The sequence below is a fragment of the Chiloscyllium plagiosum genome, unplaced genomic scaffold (assembly GCF_037043375.1).
Source record: "Chiloscyllium plagiosum isolate Xiang-an unplaced genomic scaffold, Cpla_swu_hap1 HiC_scaffold_27, whole genome shotgun sequence".
Lineage (NCBI taxonomy): Eukaryota > Metazoa > Chordata > Chondrichthyes > Orectolobiformes > Hemiscylliidae > Chiloscyllium > Chiloscyllium plagiosum.
The window spans coordinates 87216823-87241621 of record NW_028270165.1 but is presented as its reverse complement, the minus strand read 5'-3'; the positions used below and the strand labels follow the sequence as shown (position 1 = coordinate 87241621).

The 24799-nt window shown below is 45.7% G+C and overlaps 1 protein-coding gene and 1 long non-coding RNA gene across 2 annotated transcripts in view; one reads left to right on the top strand and one right to left on the bottom strand.

Annotated features, from left to right (window-relative positions):
* LOC122545194 (uncharacterized) overlaps window positions 1-24799 on the top strand; it is a 785061-nt gene that overhangs the window by 676832 nt on the left and 83430 nt on the right. The window lies entirely within an intron of this gene.
* Window positions 526-24334, bottom strand: LOC148144881 (uncharacterized). The gene is made up of 2 exons (XR_015751666.1): window positions 24100-24334; window positions 526-3996 (listed from the first exon to the last, which is right to left on the bottom strand). It is a non-coding gene; the product is annotated as an uncharacterized LOC148144881 (long non-coding RNA).

The following is a 24799-nucleotide window of genomic DNA, read 5'->3' as shown; positions in this document are numbered from 1 at the left end:
TCACAGTGCCCCACTGCCTTCAGTTATCTGGAGGGAGTCTACAGATGGTGCTTGAAACCTTTATCATCTTTGGGATGGATCCCCATTCATTACGTGCTATGGAGTCATGCTGCCTGGAAACAGACCCTTCAGACCAACCAGTCCATGATCCCCAACTAAACTAGTGCCACCCATCTGCTCCTGGCCTGTATCCAGTTTGTTAATAGTTTTGTTCATTTGTTCACTGTGAGAGTTGGATAAATAAATTACTGATTGTTGATTTTAAAGCATTGGGGATTTATTCTTCTCACTAGAGCAGGTTACACCACTTTTAATGCTAATTTTACAGATTATTGGGCGACATGGTCCTCTGGGTGTTTCTGTTTGAGAAAGGTGGTGCTGTCAGCCTTCGCTTTATAAGAGTATTGACGTGATGTACTGCTGAATGCAATGGAGTCAACATGAATCCCAGCCTCTCACTGTGGTTGTGGGTGAATCGTCTTAATTTGGCTCTTAACTCAGAAACTGCACACAATTAACTGCTGAAACAATGATTAACACTTTATTGTATGTAGCAACCAAAAATAAAACTCAAGTAACCAAGTTCAACCTCACTCACAACTTGGCTATCACCCAATTGATGGCAGAATTTAACTGAGTTTCCCCCAACAGTATCTGTCTCTGGAAGTGTCCAGGGATTCAGTGCAGCATTCTTCTTCCAAGTACTGCTGCTGCATTTTTCTGAGGTTGAATTCTGGTGGAGATTCCTCGCTTTCAAATCTGTGGTGTGATGCTTCTTTAGATTCTAACACTACATCCCCACACTTCTGGAGATCTCCGGTCTGTAGCTTTCCTCCTTATCCTCGAGGTTTTGTGGTTTGTTTGGTACAGCCTTTCCTGCAAAAAACCCCTTTACGTCAGGGCCTTCCTTCCACAGACAAACTTAATTGTCCTTTTGTCATGAGCTTATTAAACACTTAGCTCATCTGTCCCAGGAAACAGCTTGTTGTTTTGCGTCCTTCTTCCCAGGGATGGTTAACTAGCAGAAATTAGGCCATTCAGCCCATTGGGTCTGCTCCACTATTTAATCATGGCTGATACGTTTCTCAACCCAATTCTCCCCGTAACCCTTGATACTTAAGAATGATTGAGTCTGCTCCACCATTCAATGGGCAGAATGGCCTAATTTCTGCCTCTGAGGTCTTCTGATGTAGCAGTTTCTCAGTGGACCTTTTGTTTCTTGGTCCTGAAAGAATTCCTGCTGACTCAGGGAATTTGGAAAGTTCTGCAGTTTACAGGACCACACCACATTCCCCTCTGCCTCCTCCTGAGATACTGGCAATTTCCAAGATCCTTTGGTATCCCTGAAAACATGGAACATGTTCAGAGGAGGTTCACAAGAATGATCCAGGAATGAAAAATTTAACATATGAAGAACATTAGAGGACTCTAGGTTTATACTTCATGGAGTTCAGAAGGATGAGAGGGGATCTAATTGAAACCTACAGAATAATGAACGGCGTGGATGTTGGGAAGATGTTTCCATTCGGAGGAGAGACGAGAACCTGAGGGCTCAGCCTTCACGTCAAGGGAAGACCCTTCAGAACAGAGGGAAGAGAAACTTCTTAAGCCAGAGTGTAGTGAGTCTATGGAATTCACCGCCACAGAAGGCTACAGAGGCCAAGTTACTGAATATATTTAAGACTGAGATAGATAGGTTCTTGAGTATCAAGGGTTACGGGGAGAATGGGGTTGAGAAATGTATCAGCCATGATTGAATGGCAAAGCAGACTCAATGGGCTGAATGGCCTAATTTCTACTCCTATAGTCTTATGATATGCTGATGTGTGGAAGGGTGAGGAGGGGGGAAAAAAAAGAGATGAAGAGAGAAAGACAGTTAAGGTGAAGCTCGATAGAGACAAAGAAAATCTAAGACTTGTATGATAAATGGCAGAACACATAGGAGCACTGGCATACAGAGGGATCTGGGCATATAGATCCGTGGAAGTGGTAATGCAGGTGGGCACGGTGATCAAGAAGGCACACAGCACGCTTCCTTGAGTGTAAGAGTTACATTACAGCTGTTTATTCTGGCCACATTCGGAATATTGTGTGCAGTTCTGGTCACGGTGCTACTGGAAGGATGTGGGTGCTCTGGTAGAGGGTACAGGCAAGGTTCACCAGGACATTGCCTAGTCTGGAGGGCTCTCGTTATGAGCAGAGGAGGCATAAACCTGGATAGTTTTCTTTGGAAAAACAGAGGCTGAGAGGAGACCTCGACAAAATGCTGAGATACACAGATTGGCTGGACAGGGGTGGCAGGGTAGCTCAGTGGTTCGCACTGACGCCTCACAGTGCCAGAGACCTGCATTCGATTTTAGTCTCAGGCAACTATCTGTGTGGAGTTGGCACATTGTCCCTGCACCCCACCTCCCCTGTCTGTGTGGGCTTCCTCCGGGTGCTCGGGCTTCCTCCTACAATCCAAACTTGTATAGGTTAGGGTGGATTAGCGATGCTAAATTACCCATGGCGTCCAGGGAGAGGCAGGATAAGTTGGATTGTCTGTGTGTAAATTGCCCCAATGTTCAGGGATGTGTAAGTTCGGTGCATTAGTCAGGAGTAAATGTAGATAATGGGGGTAAGAAAACGAGGCTCTATGTGTTAATCTTTAGAGGGCCAGTGTTGACTTGTTGGGCGAAATGGTCTGTTTCCACGCTGGAGGGATTCTATGATAGTCAGAGGCGTTTTTTTCCCTCCAAAGTAGAAAGGTCAACTAAAAGAGGTTCAAGGTGAGAGGGGGACTGTTTGGGGGGAAAGTGGTGGGGGTGGGGAATTTACACAGAGGGGTGGTGGGTTTCTGGAACGCACTGCCAGTGGAGGTAATGGAAGCAGGCACCTTAACAACGTTTAAGGTGTATCTTGATAAGACGCATGAAGGGGAGGTGAATAGAGGAACAGAAGCCACACATGGGCAATAAATTGCAGGTCTAAGTAAGGATTAAGAATTAGCACAGGCTTGAGGGGGTCTGTGTGCCTAAAGCAAGTGAGAAGGTCCTGTGACTGTGCTGTATTGTATTGATACAGCTTTCCCCCACTATTTGAAAGTAGAGTGTTCCTTTCATAAGCCGAAATGGCCTAAAGCGAAGAAGCAATTACCATGAATTAATTTATATTATGCCTTTCTTTGTAAAAGCGACAATCCTCTTCGGATTTCTTTCGGTTTGTGAGAACAGGTATTAATGTAGGTCTTTTGTAAAAGTGAAGTAGTGTAAAGTGAACTTTCGAAAAGTGGGGGATACCTTTATGCTGATGGAGGGGGGATGGGGGAGCAATGAAGAGGGGTGGATGTAGGCTCAGGTGCAGAATAAACACTGAGACACCAATTGAGCAGCCCAGACTGGCCCTGTGCTGGAGACTCAATGGGATAGAGACAAATGTATCTATTTCAGGTATACCTGCAGTATGCTCCATCCAGGATAAAAAAAAATGTCCTTCATCTGCTTCAGCATACAGGGCAGATGAGCAGTTTCTCCACAATGTGGACCAGGAGGTGATGCGACTGAGTGAAGCCTTTCCTGTGCTGAATGCAGGTGAATGGCCGCTGCCCGGTATATAAATGCTGATGAATATCGGGCAGGCGGGGAAGGGAAACCGTTCCTACACTCCCTGCATTTTCATGATTTCTCCATGGTGCAGGTGTCCTCGTATTTCTCCAGGTTCAACAATCAGTTGAAACTCGCTCACACTTACAGCATAGGTGTGGTGTTACTGGTGAACCCTCTGATAATTGGAGAACTCTGTAAAACATGTTCCAGTCACTACTCTGGTGTGTGGGTATGTAAGACTCTGTGAGTTTCCAGTCACACTGACATTTAAAACCTAACAAAGCAGACAGACCTTCTCCCTTTGTTTTCAAGGCCATCAATATCCAAGTCCTGGTGAATCAAGCGATTGTCAGACTTCGATGTAATGTTTGGTCTGAGATTTCTGCCTCCAAATTCTTCTCTTGTAATATTCCTGTGGAAAGAGATTGCAAAGATCATCGCTGACAGTCCATAATAGAAAATCAGAACACACATTTCTAGTTTCTGTGGATCATCCTTTCCTCTCTTAATACCCAAGATCTTTGTACTGATCTATACGTAAATGTATACAGCAGGGTAATGTGGTGGATTGCATACTCCACGAAGAGTTCACTCAAGTTGCTGAATGGACATCTATCATGCGGTATTGACGTTCTTACTGAAGATATACAATATTCTGCAGTGCAATATTATGAGCCCAGAAACATTGCAAATCAGGCTTTTAGAGCCATAAACATTCCATCAAATATGTAACATATATCCCAGACTTATCTGTCTTATATTAACGCACAGTTGTCTTACATTTCCAGAAGACTCAGATTTAAGTTTTAAGTGTGACTTTTTGGAAAAGAAGCCGTCGTTTTGGACTCCTTCCATGCCATACTGACTCTATTACTGGAAATACATCCATACTACACCAGGATTCATGGATCAATGATGTGAGGCTTATCTTTACCCTCTTATAATTTTCTGTTGCATAAATGTTTCGACGAATGCCACGCTTTTCACCAGTCATACAGTCAGAGACATAAAGCACAGAAACAGATCCTTCAATCTAACTTGTCCATGCCGACCGGATATCCAAAATTAGTCTAGTTCCATATCCCTCTAAACCCTTCCTTTGCATATAACCATCCAGATGCCTCCACCACTTCCTCTGCAGCTCATTCCATACACGCATCACCCTCTGCAAAAAAAGGTTGACTGCAAGGTCCCTTTTAAATTTTCCCCCTCTCGCCCTAAACCTATGCCCTCTAGTTCCGCACTCCCCCTATCCCAAGGAAAAGACCTTGTCTATTCACTCCATCCACACTCAAGTTTTTATAAACCTCTTTAAAAAACACACACTCAGTCTGCGATGCTCGAGGGAAAACAGCCCCATCTTATTCAGCCTCTCCTTGTGGTTCAAACCCTCCTACCCTGGCAACAGCCTTGTGACTCTTCTCTGAATCCTTTCAAGTTTCACAACATCCTGCCTATAGGAGGGAGACCAGGATTGCACACAATATTTCAGAAGAAGCCGACTTTTGCAGAGTTTGCTCCCTGCTTGGATTCATACTCTCTGCCTCCCGTTGTTGCAAGTGAACAGTGCTTCCCCCTTTCTCTCTCCCTCCCAGGATAAGGAATGGAAAGGGGGAGACATTGCTTCATTCCCAGATTTTGCCCAGAAGAGCCCCCCTATTGCAAGTTGGACGGTGAGCTTCTGAAGCTACTGCTGCTCTTCTCTTTCTGAATGAAGGTTGAGCTTCACTCCAGACTGCAACTCCCTTTCTCTGTCCAAACATCTGTGAGCACAGCACATTTTTGTTGAAATAAGGCATCTTTCCTGAATGTTACAATTAAAGGGGTGTCTTCCCCCCGATATTCCAAGGGATGGTAAGTCAGAGAAGGACCACGCCTTGTGTTGTGTGGCTCGTGTGACAGTTGCAACAGGATGCCCCAACTCCAATGCTCAATTCAAAGTTTGAGAGAAGATTTGTAGCTCGGGTGCTCATTGTTGTGGTTCTGTTCGCCGAGCTGGGAATTTTTGTTGCAGACGTTTCATCCCCTGTCTAGGTGATATCCTCAGTGCTTGGGAGCCTCTTGTGAAGTGCTTCTGTGATGTTTCCTCCAGCATTTATAGTGGTTTGACTCTGCCGCTTCTGGTTGTCAGTTCCAACTGTCCGCTGCAGTGGCCATTATGTTGGGTCCAGGTAAATGTGTTTGTTGATAGAATCTGTGGATGAGTGCCATGCCAGAGAACAGCCAGGGAATTCCTAGAGGCATGGCCTTGAGGCATTTTTCCAGCACCACATTTTTCAACTCTGGATCTGGGACAAGGTGTGTGGTGTGGGGGGGAGGGGAGGGGAAATAAGGAAACTGATGAAATCTACATTGATCCTATGTAGTTGGTGGGTCCCAAGGCAGAAGACGAGATGTTCTTCCTACAAGCGTCAGGTAGCTAGAGCTTGGAGGGGAAGGCAGCAGAGTACTTGCATGTCCTTGACGGATTGGGAGGGGGAGTTAAAGCGTTCAGCCACAAGGTGGTGGGGTCGTTTCGTTTTGGCGTCCCAGAGCTGTTCCCTGAAATGTTCTGCAAGTTGGCGTCCAGTCTCCCCAATGTGGCAGAGACCACATCGAGAGCAAGGGACACATAAATAAATCTTATAAACAAATTGTACAAATTTTAGCCTGCCAGGATTATTTTCTTTAATTAAGTTAAAGAAAATTTTAATTAAATTGGGTGACTACATGGAACGGTTTGTTGGTCAGACTCAAATCATCATCCTCAAATGAGACAATGCCATTAATATCAGTGAACTGCTTTTTTTATTAGAACCACAAGTTCTTGATTTATTTTCACAACTTATTGGTCTTCACATATGCACATTCAATGTCAAACTCTGACATCAGAAATGACATGACACCATTAATTTTTTTCTTATAGTAATTCAACAAACAAATTAATAACACACAGTGAACACCAAGTCTCATTAATATGAAATTAAATTTGACCAAAAAAAATTAAAATCAAGATGAGAGATAACAAATGGGGGAAGGGCAGAAGGCAAGAAATGCAGCATCATAGAAGGTGCTCCTCCAGGGAGTGTATTTTACCAACTACAACTGCTCAATATAAACAAAAACTCTTGACATGACCCTCCGGTTTTAATGTAAACCATAGCCCCCCATACAGTAGGTACCATTTAAATAAGTTAATAGATACAAGCCTTGAGCAAATCCAGCCTCCAGCCGGACCCCCCGCTTCTTGGAGCTCGGACCTTCCTCCAGCTCCGGGGGGTTGTTGAGCTCCTGGGCTCCGGCCGCCGCCAAAGAAGCCGCGGGCGCCGGCTCTCTCTCCTCCACCGCCGACATTTTTAATTTGTTTTCTCGTTCACCCGGTAACTGTCACCTCCCCCTTCCCGGGCCCCGGGAATTATACACAAATAAACAATAAACCCCACCGGGGACTGTCTCCTTTTCTTCACAACTTTTGTTTGAAAAGTTCTGGCTTTAATTTGAAATGTATTTTAAAGGTATTTTCTGAGGTAAACGATGCCTGTCTGCCCCCCTCCCTCCGTCAGAAACCGCCCGCTGAGTTGATGAGAAAACCGCAGCCTTGCGCCGCCATCTTTGTTTTTCTTCTTCTTTCCATCTCCTCCTTCAGTGGCGCGCGTCATTCGCGTCCCCTCCAATCAGAGTGCACCTTACTCCACCTGACCAATGGCGGCTGGCTTTGCGCGTTGTGTTGGTTCCACCCTCTGCAATATCTCTCTCCGATTAGTCGGTACCGACCACAAGCTTTGGGATTGGTGGGGAATTTCACAATCGTCAGTGTATCCGCCCTTTTCATTCCCGTTCATTCATTCAGCAGCAGATGACCCAATTTACTGCAACGGGCTGTGGGGCTATAGCGGTAGTGTCACATATTCAGGGGGAAGATGTGATTTTTAACATTATCAACCAATTCAACTGTGGCACCTCCACATCCATTCATTCAACCGAAGAGGGCTCAATTTAGTGTAATGGGCTCTGGGGGCATAATATTTGTATCCCATGTTGGGAAGGAACCTCTCCCCATTCATTCAGTAGAAGAGGGCCTATTTGCTGCAGAGGTTTTTTTTAAGGCGCAGTGGTAGTGTCCCTATCTTCGAGCCCTGAAATCCCACTGCTATGAGGATGTGTAATAACAAATTTTTTAGTCATAAGTCACATGACACCAGGTTATAGTCCAGCAGGTTTGTTTGGAGGGGCTCTTACAGAAATATATTACATTATGAAAGAAATAGAAATAGGATGTTGCATTGGTAGGTGAGACTAGGATAAGAGCGCATGGCCTCAAGATTAGAGGAAGCAGGTTTAAAACTGAACTGAGAAGAAACTTCTTCACCCAGCAGGTTGTTAATCTATGGAATTCCTTGCCCAGGGCAGTATTTGACATTACTTCAGCAATCAAAAGAAGCAGTAGATACGTTTTTGAAAAATAAAAGAATTAAGGATATGGTGAAAACGCAGGTAAGTGCAGCATAGTCCACGAAAAGATTAGTCATAACCTTATTGAGTGGTGGAGCAGACTCGAAGGGCTAGAAGGCCAACTCTTGCTCCTAGTTCTTATGCTCTTATGTTGAAATCACAAGCTTTTGGAGTGTAGTCACTTCAGCAGATGAAGTCATGAAAAAACAAGTGCAGGAAAGAGAATTTAGATAAATGAAAGACAGAGCATCTCAACGGTCAATTACTTACTCCCATTCCTATTTCTGATGATCTTACTACACAGCAAGTTGTGTTTTCCAAACATTAATTTTATTTCCATTGTTTAAAATCAAATATTTAAGATGAACAGTTTGTTTTTCCTCACTTGGACACACTGTGACCCACAACACTGTGAATATCATAAACCCGTTCATGAGATATCATAGGAACAATTCATAAACTAGATTTGTCACTGAGATACTAGAAAGGAGAAAAATTCCCAACATGTGCAGGATGCTAACGAAAAGTTAGCAACCTGAAATGGTAACAGGAGCAAGTGAACAGTCCCATTCAGGAAACTCATATTCTGACATCCACTACAGTACCTTGCTTTCCTTTTCAGTTTAATGATCCATAATTGAATCTGACTCCAACACACTCTCTGGCAGACAGTTCCAGAGGTCAAAGTATTTTCAATCATTAACGAAGTAAGTTTTGGATCCATCCCAAAGACATTGAACATAGAAAAATACAGCGCAGTACAGGCCCTTTGGCCCTCGATGTTGCGCCGATCCAAGCCCACCTAACCTACACTAGCCCACTATCCTCCATATGCCTATCCAATGCCCGTTTAAATGCCCATAAAGAGGGAGAGTCCACCACTGCTACTGGCAGGGCATTCCATGAACTCACGACTCGCTGAGTAAAGAGTCTACCCCTAACATCAGTCCTATACCTACCATCCCTTAATTTAAAGCTATGCCCCCTCGTAATAGCTGACTCCATACGTGGAAAAAGGTTCTCATGGTCAACCCTATCTAAACCCCTAATCATCTTGTTCACCTCTATCAAGTCACCCCTAAACCGTCTTTTCTCCAATGAAAACAGCCCCAAGTGCCTCAGCCTTTCCTCATACGAACTTCCTACCATACCAGGCAACATCCTGGTAAACCTCCTTTGCACCCGTTCCATTGCCTCCACATCCTTCCTATAGTATGGCGACCAAAACTGCACACAATACTCCAGATGCGGCCGCACCAGAGTCTTATACATCTGCAACATGACCTCAGGACTCCGGAACTCAATTCCTCTACCAACAAAAGCCAGTATGCCATATGCCTTCTTCACAGCACTATTTACCTGGGTGGCAACTTTCAGAGATCTGTGTACATGGACACCAAGATCCCTCTGCTCATCCACACTACCAAGTATCCGACCATTAGCCCAGTACCCCATCTTCTTGTTACTCTGAACAAAGTGAATCACTTCACACTTAGCTACATTGAACTCCATTTGCCACTTTTCTTCCCAGCTCTGCAGCTTATCGATATCCCGCTGTAACCTGCCACATCCTTCCTCACTGTCAACAACTCCACCGACTTTTGTATCATCCGCAAACTTGCTCACCCAACCTTCTAGCCCCTCCTCCAGGTCATTTATAAAAATGACAAACAGCAATGGTCCCAAAATAGATCCTTGCGGAACACCGCTAGTAACTGCACTCCAAGATGAACCTTTTCCATCAACTACTACCCTCTGTCTTCTTCCAGCCAGCCAATTCCTAATCCAAACCTCCAACTTACCCTCAATGCCATACCTCCGTATTTTTTGCAGTAGCCTACCATGGGGAACCTTATCAAACGCCTTACTAAAATCCATATACACCACATCTACAGCTTTAGCCTCGTCCACCTCCTTAGTCACCTTCTCAAAGAATTCAATAAGGTTTGTGAGGCACGACCTACCCTTCACAAAACCATACTGACTATCCTTGATCACATTATTCCTATCCAGATGTTCATAAATCCTATCCCTTACAATTCTCTCTAAGACTTTTGCACACAACAGAAGTGAGACTCGCCAGCCTATAGTTACTAGGGTTATCCCTACTCCCCTTCTTGAACAAGGGAACCACATTTGCTATTCTCCAGTCTTCTGGCACTATTCCTGTAGACAATGAGGACATAAAAATCAAGTCCAATGGCTCTGCAATCTCCTCCCTTGCTTCCCAGAGAATCCTAGGATAAATACCATCAGGCCCAGGGGACTTATCTATTTTCACCCTTTCCAGGATTTCCAACACCTCTTCCCTACATACCTCAAAGCCATCCATTCTAATTAATTGTGACTCAGTATTCACATCGGCAACAATGTCCTGTTCCTGAGTGAATACTGATGAAAAGTATTCATTCAGTGTCTTCCCCAATCTCTTCAGCCTCCACATGCAACTTCCCACTACTATCCTTGACTGGACCTATTCCTACCCTAGTCATTCTTTTATTCCTGACATACCTTTAGAAAGCCTTTGGGTTTTCCCTAATCCTACCAACTAAGACCTTTTCATGTCCCCTCCTTGCTGCTTTTAGTTCTCTCTTCAGATCCTTCCTGGCTACCTTATAACTATCAATCGCCCCAATTGAACCTTCACACCTCATCTTTACATAGGCCGCCCTCTTCCCTTTAACAAGGGATTCCAATTCCTTATTAAACCACGGTTCCCTCACACGACCCTTTCCTCCCTGCCTGACAGGTACATACTTATCAAGAACACTCAATAGTTGCTCCTTGAACAAGCTCCACATATCAATTGCGCCCTTCCCTTGAAGCCTACTTTTCCAAGCCATGCATCCTAAGTCGTGCCTCACCATATCATAATTTCTCTGCCCTTAGCTATAACTCTTGCCCTGCAGTGCACACTTATCCCTCTCCATCACTAGAGTAAAAGTCACCGAATTGTGGTCACTGTCCCCAAAGTGCTCACCTACCTCCAATTCTAACACCTGGCCTCGTTCGTTACCCAGAACCAAATCCAGTATGGCCTCACCTCTTGTTGGCCTGTCTACATATTGTGTCAGGAAACCCTCCTGCACACATTGGACAAACACTGACCCATCTAACGAACTCGAGCTTTCGCTTTCCCAGTCAATATCTGGAAAGTTAAAGTCCCCCATAACAACCACCCTATTACTTTCACTCTTCTCCTGAATCATCCTCGCAATCCTTTCTTCTACGTCTCTAGGACTATTAGGAGGCCTGTAGAAAACTCCTAACAGGGTGACCTCACCTTTCCTATTCCTAACCTCAGCCCAAACTACCTCAGATGGCGAGTCTTCATCCATCGTCCTTTCCACCGCTGTAATACTATCTTTGACAAGCAATGCCACACCTCCCCCTCTTTTACCCCCACCTCTGACCCTACTAAAACATTAACCTGGAACCTGCAACAGCCAATCCTGTCCCTGTTCTACCCATGTCTCCGTAATAGCCACAACATCGAAATCCCAGGTACCAATCCATGCTGCAAGTTCACCTACCTTATTTCATATACTTCTTGCATTGAAGTATACACACTTCAAGCCACTTTCCTGTTTACAGGCACCCTCCTTTGAGATTGATGCCATGTTCCTAACCTCCCTACACTCCAGGTCCTGCACCCTAAAGCTACAGTCTAGGTTCCCATGCCCCTGTAGAATTAGTTTAAAACGCCCCCCACCGAAGAGCACTAGCAAACCTCCCCCCAAGGATACTGGTGCCCCTCAGGTTCAGGTGTAGACCATCCTGTTTATAGATGTCCCACCTTCCCAAGAAAGAACCCCAGTTATCCAGATACCGGAATCCCTCCCTCCTGCACCATCCCTGTAGCCACGCATTTAACTGTTCTCTCTCCTTATTCCTCGACTCTCTATCACGTGGCACGGGTAGCAAACCAGAGACAACAACTCTGTTTGTTCTAACTCTGAGCTTCCAACCTAGCTCCCTGAAAGCCTGCCTAACATCCTCAACCCTCTTCCTATCTATGTCGTTTGTGTCAATGTGGACCACGACTTCAGGCTGCTCCCCCTCCCCCTTAAGGATCCGGAAAACACGATCAGAGACGTCACGTGCCCTTGCACCTGGGAGGCAACATACCAAACGTGAGTCTCTCTTGCCCCCACAGAACCGCCTATCTGTGCCCCGAACTATTGAGTCCCCAATAACTATTGCTCTGCTCTTCTCCACCCTTCCCTTCTGAGCAACGGGGACAGGCTCCGTGCCAGAGGCCTGAACCCCATTGCTTACCCCTGGTAAGTTGTCCCCCCCACAAGTATCCAGAATGGTGTACTTGTTCTTGAGGGGAATGGCCGCAGGGGTCCCTGCACTGGCTGCTTCTTCCCAGTCCCCCTCACTGTCACCCATCTGTCTGCAATCTTTGGAGTTACTACTTCCCTAAAGCTCCGATCTATGATCCCCTCTGCCTCCCGAATGATCCTAAGTTCATCCAACTCCAGCTCCAGTTCCCTAACACGGTCTTGGAGGAGCTGGAGATGGGTGCACTTCCTGCAAGAGTAATCAGCAGGGACGACCATGGCATCCCTCACCTCAAACATGTTGCAAGAGGAACATTGCCCTACCATCACTGCCATCCCTCTAAAAGTAACCTTTTAAAAACAAACTAGGTCCAAGAATAGAACAAGCAAAATGCAGCACTTATCTACTTACCACAACGGGTCTTATTATTAGGTTAGGCACCTCTGTAGTGCCTCGGGTTCCTCTCCTGCGTGCTTTTATAGGGGAAGAAACCTACCCAGGTAAGCTTACGCTACACTAACTTCCAGATCCGCTTCGCGCTTTTTAAAAAAAAAACTTTCAAATTTAAACCGTTAAACAAACGTCACCGAGCCTTCAAGCAGCCACTGCCAAACAGCCCTTACCTGCTCTGCTGACACTTCTATAAGAGGTGTTGGCTGGACCCAAACACTTCGGCGGGCAGTGTTCATTACTCATGTGTATTCTCTCCCCCACCCGCCTTAAACTAATCACCTGGGTTGTGAGTCCATTGTGCTGGCATTCTGGTGGCCCCAGGCAGTGTCTGTATCTGCTCTGCTATTTCTCTCCATATTGTGATCCAGCGGCCATCTTGTGTGTCAAGTTGGCCAACTGATGGTTCAGTAGCCATCTTGTGTATCTCTGTGCCTAGTAACACCCTGCCCTTCCCCACTTCTCCACCACGCCCACTCTCTCTCCCCCACTCAATCTCTCTACCAACCCCACTCATTCTCTCTCTCTACCCCCACCCTCTGACCGCCATGTTCTCTCTCTCTCTGTCCCCCATCCTTTTGGTCTCTATTCTCCCCAGCTCCCACCACACCCGTCCTTTCTCGAGCCTCGAACCATCTTTGACCGCTGTATCAAGGACAGAGAGAGAGAGAGATAATGGATAGTAATGAGTTGGGAGTTGGGAGGGGTGATAAATGGCTGATCTTCAAAATTGAGAATACCTAAAATGATGTTTGCAAGGTTTGTGAAGGTTTGTAGCTCAGGTTGAGGTTTAGGGTGTAGGTTTGCTCGCTGGGCTGTAGGTTTGATATCCAGACGTTTCATCACCTGGCTAGGTAACATCATCAGTGGCGACCTCCAAGTGAAGTGCAGCTGTGTCTCCTGTTTTCTATTTATATCTTTCTCCTGGATGGGGTTCCTAGGGTTTGTGGTGATGTCATCAGCCTCTCAGAAAACGAACAGGAAATGACATCACCACAAACCCCAGGAACCCCATCCAGGAGAAAGATATAAATAGAAAGCAGGAAACAACAGCTTCGCTTCACTTGGACGTTGCCACTGAAGATGTTACCTAGCCAGGTGATGAAACGTCTGGATATCAAACCTACACCCTAAACCTAAAATGATATCTTCAGAAACATTGTTAAAGCCAGAAAGCGTGTTCAAGTTTTTTAAAAGAGCTGCTGAAATCTATCTGATTCTTTCACTGAAATAAACGCAGAGAGGCTGGAAGGGGTGAATGGGCGAAAATGAGCACTGCAGATGCAGGAGATTAGAGTCAAGATTAGAGTGGTGCTGGAAAAGCACAGCCGGTCAGGCAGCATTCGAGGCTTTTGCCTGAAACATTGATTTTCCTGCTCCTTGGATGCTGCCTGACCTGCTGTGATTTCCAACACCACTCTGATCTTGAATGTACGGGGTGAATGGCCTAGTCCTACTCTTGTGAAGTTGGTCCCAACTATCTAGAAATAGCGTCACAGAGCACAGAAACATACCCTTGGGTCTATGCCGACCAGATATCCTAAATTAATCTAGTGACCCATTTGCCTGCATTTGGCCCCTTATCCCTCTGAATCTGTCCTATTCATATCCCCATCCAGATGCATTTTAAATATTATCATTGTACTAGCCTCCACCACTTCCTCTGGCTGACACGCACCAGCGTCTGTGCAAAAAGGTTGCCCCTCAGAAATCTTTCCCCTCTCACCCTAAACCCATGCCCTCCAGTTCTGGACTCGCGCAACGTGGGGAAAAGACATACAAAAGTTGAGCAGCCAGACAGAATGCAAAAACAATACAATGTCGAATCACAGGGAAAAACAAATTGTAGCTCGATCCCTTTTTTGTCTTATTGGCATTTGGACTCTTAAAATCTGACAGGAACACCAGCATCCCTAGTGAGCATACTGCGCATGTTTCCCGGTGTCAGTAACGCAGTGCACATGCCCACCGGTGTCAGCTAAACACTGGGCATGCTCATCGCTTTCCGCAAAAAATGGCGCGCGACCTTCCTTTGATGGTCCAATAGGGAACCGTGGAGGACCAAAACAAAACTGGTCCTCCTGCCAATCAGAGCCACCCATTGTCTGAATGCGGAAGTTGGACCATGAATTTCTGAAGCTGCTACTCCTGCTCCTCTCTTTCTGAAACAACATTGAGCTTCACCCAGACTGCAAATTCCTTCCTCTGTCTGAGATCTGTGAGTACGGCACTCTCTTTTCTCGCCCCCTTTGCCATTTCTATTTCTTTCCGGAGTTCAATTGTTGACTTGCAGCAACTGAAAGGAAAGGGGACAGACTATGGAAAAGTGATCGAGGTCTGTGTCTCAATTGGCAAAATAGACAGACAGGAGGCTGGAAGGACACAGCAAATCAAGCAGCATCGCGAGGTGTAGAAGTCGATATTTCGGGTGTAACCCTTCTTCAGGACTGGGGATGGGTGCCGGGACCGGGGGCTAAAGTGGGGATAGGTGAAGAATCGGTCTGATGAATCATTGGGTGGAAGAAATCAGGTTGGTGGCAGGAAGGAGTGGTAGTGAGGGGCACGGAGCTGAGAAGGGAGTTGGGTGATGGAAAGGGAGGTTATTTGAAATTGGAGAACTCGATGTTGGGTCCTGCAGGCTGTAGTCTGCCCGGGCGGAAGATGGGGTGTTGTTCCCTAATTTGCGGTTTGGTTCGTTGTGGCAATAGAGGAAGCCTATGATGTTCTTGTCAGAAAGGGAGTGGGAAGGGGAATTAAAATCGATGGTGACTGGGAGGTCTGGTCAGCCTCTGCGGACCCAGCTGTGATGCTCGCCAATCCGTTCCCCAAGTTTACGCTCAGTCTCCCCGAAGTTGAGAAGACCACAATTTACAAACACGTGGCAAATGCAGTATCTCAATGTGAAGTTATAGTCTTTGCTATGAAACAAAAAAGCAGGAAGGAGATGTATTGTTTAAATGGTGATACTTTGGGATGTGGAGAAAGTGAGAACTGCAGATGTTGGAGATTAGAGTCAAAGTGTGGCGCTGAAAAAGGTGGTAAGTCAGGCAGCATCTGAGGACCAGGAGAGTCGACATTTCGGTCCCGAGCACTTCATCAGGAATGATGTGTGGATGGACAAAGGGTCTGATTCGGTTCTATATAACTCTAATCATCTTCAGTGAGAGCAGAAGTGTGATTGTGAAGGCTGGAGTTTCAGAGCAGCTCTCAAAGATGCTTTGCCCTTAACGTGGATGGACAAAGGGTCTGTTTCTGTGCTGTATGACTCTAATCATCTTCGGTGAGAGCAGAAGTGTTTCTGAGGACTTTTCAAAGATGCTTTTCCCTTAATGGGAGTAGAAGTTACAATGAAATCTTGCATTTGTGAGACAGCAACTGAGTGAGTGAGTAAATCAGAGGTTTTGGTGCAAAGTGGGAATTCGTTGCACTGTGAGGATGAAACTCTACTTATTGAGTCATTTCTGCTGGTGAATGAAACCAGGCTCAAGATTAGGAGGAGTAAATTTAGGACAGAGATGAGGAGGAACTGCTTTTCCTGGACTGTAGTGTATCTATGGAATTCTCTGCCCCAGGAAGCAGTAAAGGCAGCTTCATTAAGTATATTCAAGACACAATTGGATGGGTTTTTGCAATGGTAGGGGAATTAAGGGTAGTTGGGACAATGCAGGGAGGAGGATCTCAGATGGTGAATAGATTAGCCATGATCTTAATTGGATTTTTGAACAAGAGGAAGGCATGAAAATGGTTTCAAGACCAGTTTAGAACAGTTACAGAGCCAGAGAGCACAAATAGACCCTTCAATCCAACTAGACCATGCTGACTGTGTTCACAAACTAAACTAGTCCCACCTGCCCCATTCTCCCACTTTCTCCCCGTAACCTTTGATCCCCTTGATACTCAAGAACCTATCTGTCTCAGTTTTTAAATATCCTCAGTGACCTGGCCTGCACAGCCTTCTGTGGAAATAGATTCCACAGATTCACCGCTCTCTGGCTGAAGAAGTTTCTCCGTTCTAAAAGGTCTACCATTTACTCTAAGGCTGTGCCCTCTGGCCCAAGTCTGTGCCCTCTGGCCCAAGTCTGTCCTACCAATGGAACCATCTTCGCAATGTCCACTCTGTCCGGGCTGTTCAAGATTATGTATGTTTCAATTAGACATCCCCCCCCCTCCCCCCCACTGAGTGTAGGCCTGTTAATCAGCATGAACCAGACACTTCAGGATGAGGTACAGCAGGGATTATGGTCAGCAAAGTGAGAATGGAGGGAGTGTGTGTGGGATGGAGATTTTCAGCTTCTAGGGAATGAGAGAGAAAAGTGAGTTCGCTATAAATTAGAATTGATCGGATGGGCCAAAGAGTGGTAGATGGAATTTAATTTGGAGAAATGTGAGTTGTTGCATTTTGGTCAAGCAATCCAGGCAGGACTGACACAGTTAAGGGGAATGTTGCAGAACAAAGAGTCCTTGGAGTGCAGGTTCCATAGTTCTCAGGTAGAGAGGATAGCCTTTGTTGGTCAGAGCATTGAGTAGATGAGTTGGGAGGTCATGTTGTGGCTGTCCAGGATGTTGGTTAAGCCACTTTTGGAATACTGCATTTAGTTCTGGTCTCCCTGCTGTAGGAAAGATGTTATGAAACTTTGAAAGGGGTCAGAAAAGAATAGGCCAGGGGCATTTTCCATGGAGCATCAGAGGCTGAGGAGTAAACTTATAGACCTTTGTAAGGGCCATGGACAGAGGGGAAACCCTAAAGTCTTTTCCCCAGGGTATGGCAGTCCAAAACTAGAAGGCATATGTTTGAGGTGAGAGTGGAATGATTTAAGAGATTGGAGGGGCAACCACTTCAGAGGGTGGTGCATGTATGGAATGAACTGCCAGAGGAAGTGATGGAGGCTGGCACAATTACAACAATTAAAAGGCATGTGGATGTCTGTCTGTTCTCAGCTCTGCTGGATGTCTGTTGAAGCTCTGAACCCCCCCTTCTACACCTTCTGGGACAAACAAACATTCAGTCAATCAAGCCCCAATCCACAATCTCCCAGCCAGTCAACAATCCAGGCACAGTGTAGTCACAGCAGGGAATCAGCTGCCCTGAGTGCGGGAAGGCCTTTATCCAGGCCTCTGCCCTGTTGAGGCACCGGTGGGTCCACACGGGGGAAGAGGCCCTTCAGCTGCCCCGAGTGCAGAAAGACATTCCGTGAATCCTCCAACCTGTTGAGGCACCAACGGGTCCACACAGGGGAAGAGGCCCTTCAGCTGCCCCGAGTGCGGGTAGGCCTTTACCCAGGCTTCCTCCTTGCTGATCCACCAGCGGGTCCACACGGGGGAAGAGACCGTTCCCCTACACAGTGTGGGGGTAGGCCTTTACCCAGGCCTCTGCCCTGCTGAGGCACCGGTGAGTCCACGCAGGGGAGAGGCCTTCAACTGCTCCTCCCACCTGCGGAGTCACCAGCAGGATCATGTGGCATTGCAGGGGGATTGAAAGAATGACGGCCGAGTGCCTTTATTAACTGGACTATCAACCCAGTTCCAGTGGCTCCCGAGTTCGATTCCCACCGCGACAGATGGTGGAATTCGAATTTGGTCAGAAATCTGGAGTTCAGAATCTAACGGTGAAACCATTGTCGGTGGGGTGGGGGTGGAAGAAAACCCCCATCTGATTCACTCAGTTCTTTTTTAGGGAAGACTTGAGCAGTTATTAGAGCAGTCGTCCCAGCTGCATCCTTTACCTGGTCTGGCCTACACGTGACTCCAGCCCCACAACAGTCTGGTGGACTCTACGCTGCTCATCCAACTTGATTGGAATACAGGTTGAAATTGCTGAGTGAGGCAATACTTCCTCCAGGTTAAGGCTGTACCAAGGATGCAGTTACAAAGGGACGACTCAGTGGTGACCAATAATGAAGAAAGTGAGGGGTTGCACTTTGACCTTGAGCTATTTTTTAAAAATTGCTACTTTTTCTACACCTTTCTGCTGGGAGATTCTGAAGCTGTAACAAAGTTGGGTCACAATAAAGATTACCTGAACTTCACACTGAGCTCTGACTCTCACTGAGAGCTTTAAACTGCAACAGGTTTTTGTTTTAAAACTGCTCATTTTACATGTGAAAGTGAGAACTGCTGATGCTGGAGATCAGTGTCAAGATTAGAGTGGTGCTGGCAAAGCACAGCAGGTCAGGCAGCGTACGAGGACCAGGGAAATTGACATTTCGGGCAAAAGCCCTTCCTCAGGTTTTTGCCAGAAACATTGATGTTCCTGCTCCTCAGATGCTGCCTGACCTGCTGTGCTCATTTCTGACAGTCTCCTGTACTATGTTTCCAATGTTGTGTATCTGTTGCAGCAGTGAATGAGTAGCCAGTATTGTTAGAAATTGTAAAATTTTCAGGAGTGCAATGTCATCAGCATTGTAGTTTCCTGGCAGCACTGAGAAGTGTGTGCTTGGTTCACTAGATATGATGTGGAGGTGCCGGTGTTGGACTGGGGTGGATAAAGTTAAAACTCAACACCAGGTTATCGTCCAACTGGCTTATTTGGAAGCACGAGCTTCTTCATTGGATGTTTGTGGAACAGGATCATAAGACACAACCACCTGATGAAAGAGCAGTGCTCCAAATGCTAGTGCTTACAAATGAGCCTGTTAGAGTATCACCTCGTATTGTGTGAAATTTAACTTCGCACACCCCAGTCAAACACCGGCATCTCCAAATCAGGTACATAGTTCTTTGAAAGTTGCATCATTGGGACACAGGGTAGTGAAAGAGGCCAGTCAGGAGCCCTGGAGGACCGGAAGGTGACTGGTCCTCCTGCCAATCAGAGCCTTCCTATTGTCTGAATGCAGACGTTGGAACATGAGCTTCGGAAGCTGCTGCTGCTCTCTCTGAATGAGAGACTGTAACCTCCTTATTCTGTCAACCATCTGAGTGTATGGTACTCTCTTCACAACTCCTTTTCCATGTTTTTCATTCTGGGCTTCAATTTACGACTTGCAGCAACCGAAAGGAAAGGGAATGAATTCACGGAGCGGACAGAATCAGGAAAAGTTTGTTTCTAAACAGAGTGTTTCACGTGTGGAGTGAATGTAAAGAGGAAGTGGTGGATGCACATTCAGATGCAATGTTTAAAAGACATTTGGATAAGTATATGAAGAGGCACGGTGCGGAGGGATATGGGCCAAACACTGGCAAGTGGCACCAGTTTAGTTTGAGAACGTAGGCAGCATGGAATAGTTGGACTGAAGGGTCCGTTTCTGTGCTGTCTAACGTAACTGTTCTGTAGTGGTCTTAAAACCATTTTCTTGCCTTCCACCTTCAACGTGGATACTGTACCTGCATCCAACACATAAACCATTCAAAATAAAAAAAAACACCTCCTGCGCACAAAGAAATCCACACTTTATTGTTCAAAAATCAGATGAACTCAGCCTTGAATATATTCAATGACCCCCTAACTGCAGGAAGACATCCCCACTTCTAATCTCAGTTCAGCTTGTTAATATACCACTTGCCTTGCTGCACCTGTCTGACAACTGGCATTGACTGATGTAGAAGGATGCTGCAAATCAAAGCACTGATCACACGGTGGTCTGGTGTCAGCTCAGATTTCAGGCCCTGATTTCTCTGTCCTGTGTTGATCCTCCTGTTCCCACAGACTAAGATGTCGGTCTGTTCTCAGCTCTGCTGGATTTCTGTAAAGCTTTGACCCCGCCTTTTATAACTTCTGGAACGATAAAATATTCAATCAAGATCCAACCCATAATCTCCCAGCCTGTCAACCATCCTGATACAAGGTGCAGTCATAGCAGGGAATCAAACAAGAAAAATGAAACAAAAATCATAAATAGGCGCACGTGCTTAATGTTTGTTCATGAGGAAGTAAACCAGGAATAGGGGTCTCCCAGGAATCTTCCAGTGCCCTACTTGAGGAATTCTGTCACCCTTACATCTATTAGTACCCAGCTTTGAATTACAACAACATTTACACCAACAGGAATAAAGCATCTGTTATCAAATAGACAGAATATACAGCATGGACATAGACTTTTTCTCTATCTCATGGATGAGATAGATCATCCATGGGGGGAGTTTGTCTTTGTAGCATGATGTTTGCAAATACATTCTACTTTACTCAAAGACTGCACAATCTGCAGGCAGTCAATACATGTAATATATTGTAAATTCCACTTTGAAAATAGATAATGGGCCCACTACTTTTTGGATGTGAGCATAAGTGGTATAGTAAGTAAGTTTGCTGATGACACCAAAATTGGAGGTGTAGTGGACAACGAAGGAGGTTACCTCAGATTACAATGGGATCTTGATCAGATGGGCCAATGGGCTGAGAAGTGGCAAGTGGAATCTAATTTAGGTAAATGTGAGGTGCTGCACTTTGGGAAAGCAAATCTTAGAAGGATTTGTACACTTAATGGTAAGGTCCGAGGGAGTGTTGCTGAACAAAGAGACCTTGGAGTGCAGGTTCACAGCTCTATGAAAGTGGAGTCGTAGGTCAATAGGATAGTGCAGATGGCATTTGGTATGCTTTCCTTTATTGGTCAGAGTATTGAGTACAGGAGTTGGGAGGTCATGTTACAGCTGTATAGTTGGAATATTGCATGCAATTCTGGTTCCCTTCCTAGCAGAAAGATGTTGTGAAACTTAAGGGTTCAGAAAAGATTTACAAGGATGTTGCCAAGACTGGAAGATTTGTGCTATAGGGAGAGACTGAATAGGCTGGGGCTGTTTTCCCTGGAGCGTCAGAGGCTGGGGGGTGACCTTATAGAGGTTTATAAAATCATGAGGGGCATGGATAGGATAGATAGACAAAGTCTTTTCCCTGGGGTGGGGAGTCCAGAACTGGAGGGCATAAGTTTACAGTGAGAGGGGAAAGATATAAAAGAGACCTAAGGGACAACGTTTTCACTCAGAGGGTGGTACATGTATGAAATGAGCTGCCAGAGGAAGTGATGGAGTCTGGTACATTGCAACATTTAAAAGGCAACTGGAGGGATGTGGGCTGGGTGCTGGCAGGTGGGACGAGATTGGGTTGGGATACCTGGTCGGCATATACGAGTTGGACTGAAGGGTCTGTTTCCGTGCTGTACATCTCCATGACTCTATAACCAGTCTGCCTTAAGACTTGAAAACAGACAGACTCTGACCTCACACCTTTAATGCATTGTCTGAACAGAGGTGTCACCATTTGTTCTGAAAGCCTTAAGCTATCTTGAAGATGCCTTACTGGAAGTTCTGGGATTGACATATTAATGATTGCTGCAACCTATTCTAAAATATGAAAGACTTAACAATCCAGGTTTGTTCAGTATATCAGTTCAGTGGCAGGGCACTTTAATGTTTTCCTATAAATTCTGTGCCACATGATCTTATTGTCCACAATCACCTGATGAAGAAGCAGTGCTCCGAAGCTCATGTTTCCAAATAAACTGTCGGACTTCGCCTGGTGTTGTGAGATTTTTAACTTTGTCCAGGTTCAGATAGTGCCCAGGGATGTGCAGGTTAGGTTCATTAGTCAGGGGTAAATGTTGAGCAATAGGGGAATTGTGGTAGTGGGTTACCTTTCGGAGGATCGGTGTGTAGTCTTTGGGCCGAGTGGCCTGCTCCCACACTGTGGGGAGTCTCGGAAGGGGAAGGGATTTTTGTAAACTGTGCAAGGCAATGCAGGCGTAGTGTGGGGGCCTGCTGTTGGCCTTGCCCCGCCCTTTGCTCCTCCCCCCTGTTGTGGAGTTGTGTAAAAAACAGCTACTCTTTCTCTGCCCTTTTTGCTGGGGGAGGGGAGGAGGGAGGAAGGGGAGGGGGGGGAGGGGTCTGAAGCTGTAACCATATTGGGACACAAAATAAAGGTAACCAGAACCAGAACGTACTGCTGGGCTCAGGCTCTCATTGAAAGCTCCAAGCGGTTTTTGTTTTAAGCTGCTCATTTCTTGCAGCCTTCTGCACTAAGTTTCCAATGTTGTGTATGAGATGGAGCAATGAATGAGTAGCTAGTTTCGTTAGAAACTATAAATTTTTCAGGAGTGCATCATTTCATCGGCAGTTTACTGGCAGCACTGGGAAGTATGGGCTGTGTTCACTAGAAACGAGGTGGAGGTGCTGCTGTTGGATTAGGTGGGACTAGGTTTAAAAATCACAACACCAGGTTATAGTCCAACAGGTTTATTTGGAAGCATTAGCTTTCAGAGTGCTGCTCCTTCATCGGGTAGCTGTCGAACAGGATCATAAGACACAGAGTTAAGAGCAAAAGATCAGTGTCATGCAACTGATGATATATTGACAAACGTAGATTGCTGTTAAGTCTTTCATCTTTTAGAATGGGTTGCAGGTTTTAGTTCATTAATGTGTACATCGCAGTACTACTATTAAGTCATATTCTCAAGATCACTTAAGGTCTTTTTAAAAAACAGGTGACACCTCAGTCCAGACAATGCATGAAAGGTGTGAGAGTATCCCAATCTTAAATCGGACTGGTTCTATTTCCAAACTAGGAATTAGTAAAATATTACATGGATTGACTACCTTGCGTTTTGTGCAAAATTGAATATATCTGTAAATATAATTCTGCAAATGCACCTGTGGTGTAAAATTCCAAGCAGTGGAATGTGGTGAAACGGTTAAAAATTATGTCCCAATACATGTGTGAATCTAACCGGAATGGAGGTGTTGCTTAGTCCCGTGTGAATCTTCTTATCTGTATGTAACCAGAATGGAATGTGTTTTTTAGCCTTGCTCTGCTGTTCACATGAATGTTTATATCTGGAAAAGAGTATATCAGCTGGAAAAGTCTCCAGTTCGGTGAGTCTGCTCCGGGGTTACGTTTAACCGCCGAGCGTGGGTTGTTGGCAACCGCTCTACGAGAACTGACGGCTCCCAGTTTTGGTAACATGTAGAGTGAGTATAAGCCAGACCCGTTGTGGCGACGCTGCGGGGAATAAAATGCCCATATTCTAGCAGACTCGCCTCTTGGTCGTTTGTTCTGTGTCAGACTACTCTCCTACGAACCTGACCTTGAGAATTTTTTTTAAAACAGCACCACATTGTTATATGTATGTGTGCAGCATGAGAGTGCGTGTAAGAGAGTATGTGTGCACATGCTTGGTAAAGTGAGTGTGATGGAGGAGAAGCCTGTGAAAGGGTGTGTGTGTTGGGGGGGCGTGTATGTGTGTATGTCTGAGAGAGAACATGTGTATAGATAAAAGGTGAGGGGTTGCATTTTGCCAAAATAAGGAAGGGCAGGACTTGTACAGAGGGATATGGTGGGGGGCGGGGGGGTTCAGATATATACTTCTTTGAAAGTTGCATCACTGGTTGGAAGGAAGCTTCAGAAGGCATTCAGCACACTTACCTTAATTGTTCACACCATTGAATAAAGCAGCTGGGACATAATGTTGAAGTTGTACAGGATGTTGGTGAAGCCACTTGTAGAGTACTGAGAACGCTTCTGGTGGCCCTGTACTAGGAAGAATTCTATTAGAAAGGGTTCAGTAAAGATTTACCAGGATGTTGCCAGGACTGGAGGGTTTGAGTTGTAAGGAGAGGCTGAGACACTTCACTGGAGCACAGGAGGTTGAGGGGTGACCTCATTTGAGATTTATAAAATCATGAGGGTTATAGGGAAGATGAACATCAAACACAGCGAGCAGCGTGCGCGGTTATGTCGAGTGACAGGGGAAGAAATTGTGGCATTTGGACACTTTAAATCCATCAGGAACAGCATCTCCATAGAGCACACTGCGCATGTCAGGTGAGGTGCCGGAAGACTGGAGGTTAGCTAACGTGGTGCCACTGTTTAAGAAGGGTGGTAAGGACAAGCCAGGGAACTATAGACCAGTGAGCCTGACATCGGTGGCGGGCAAGTTGTTGGAGGGAGTCCTGAGGGACAGGATGTAAATGTGTTTGGAAAGGCAAGGACTGATTCGGGATAGTCAACATGGCTTTGTGTGTGGGAAATCATGTCTCAAATTTGGAGTTTTTTGAGGAAGTAAAGAGGATTGAGGAGGGCAGAGCGGTAGATGTGATCCATATAGACTTCAGTAAGGCATTCG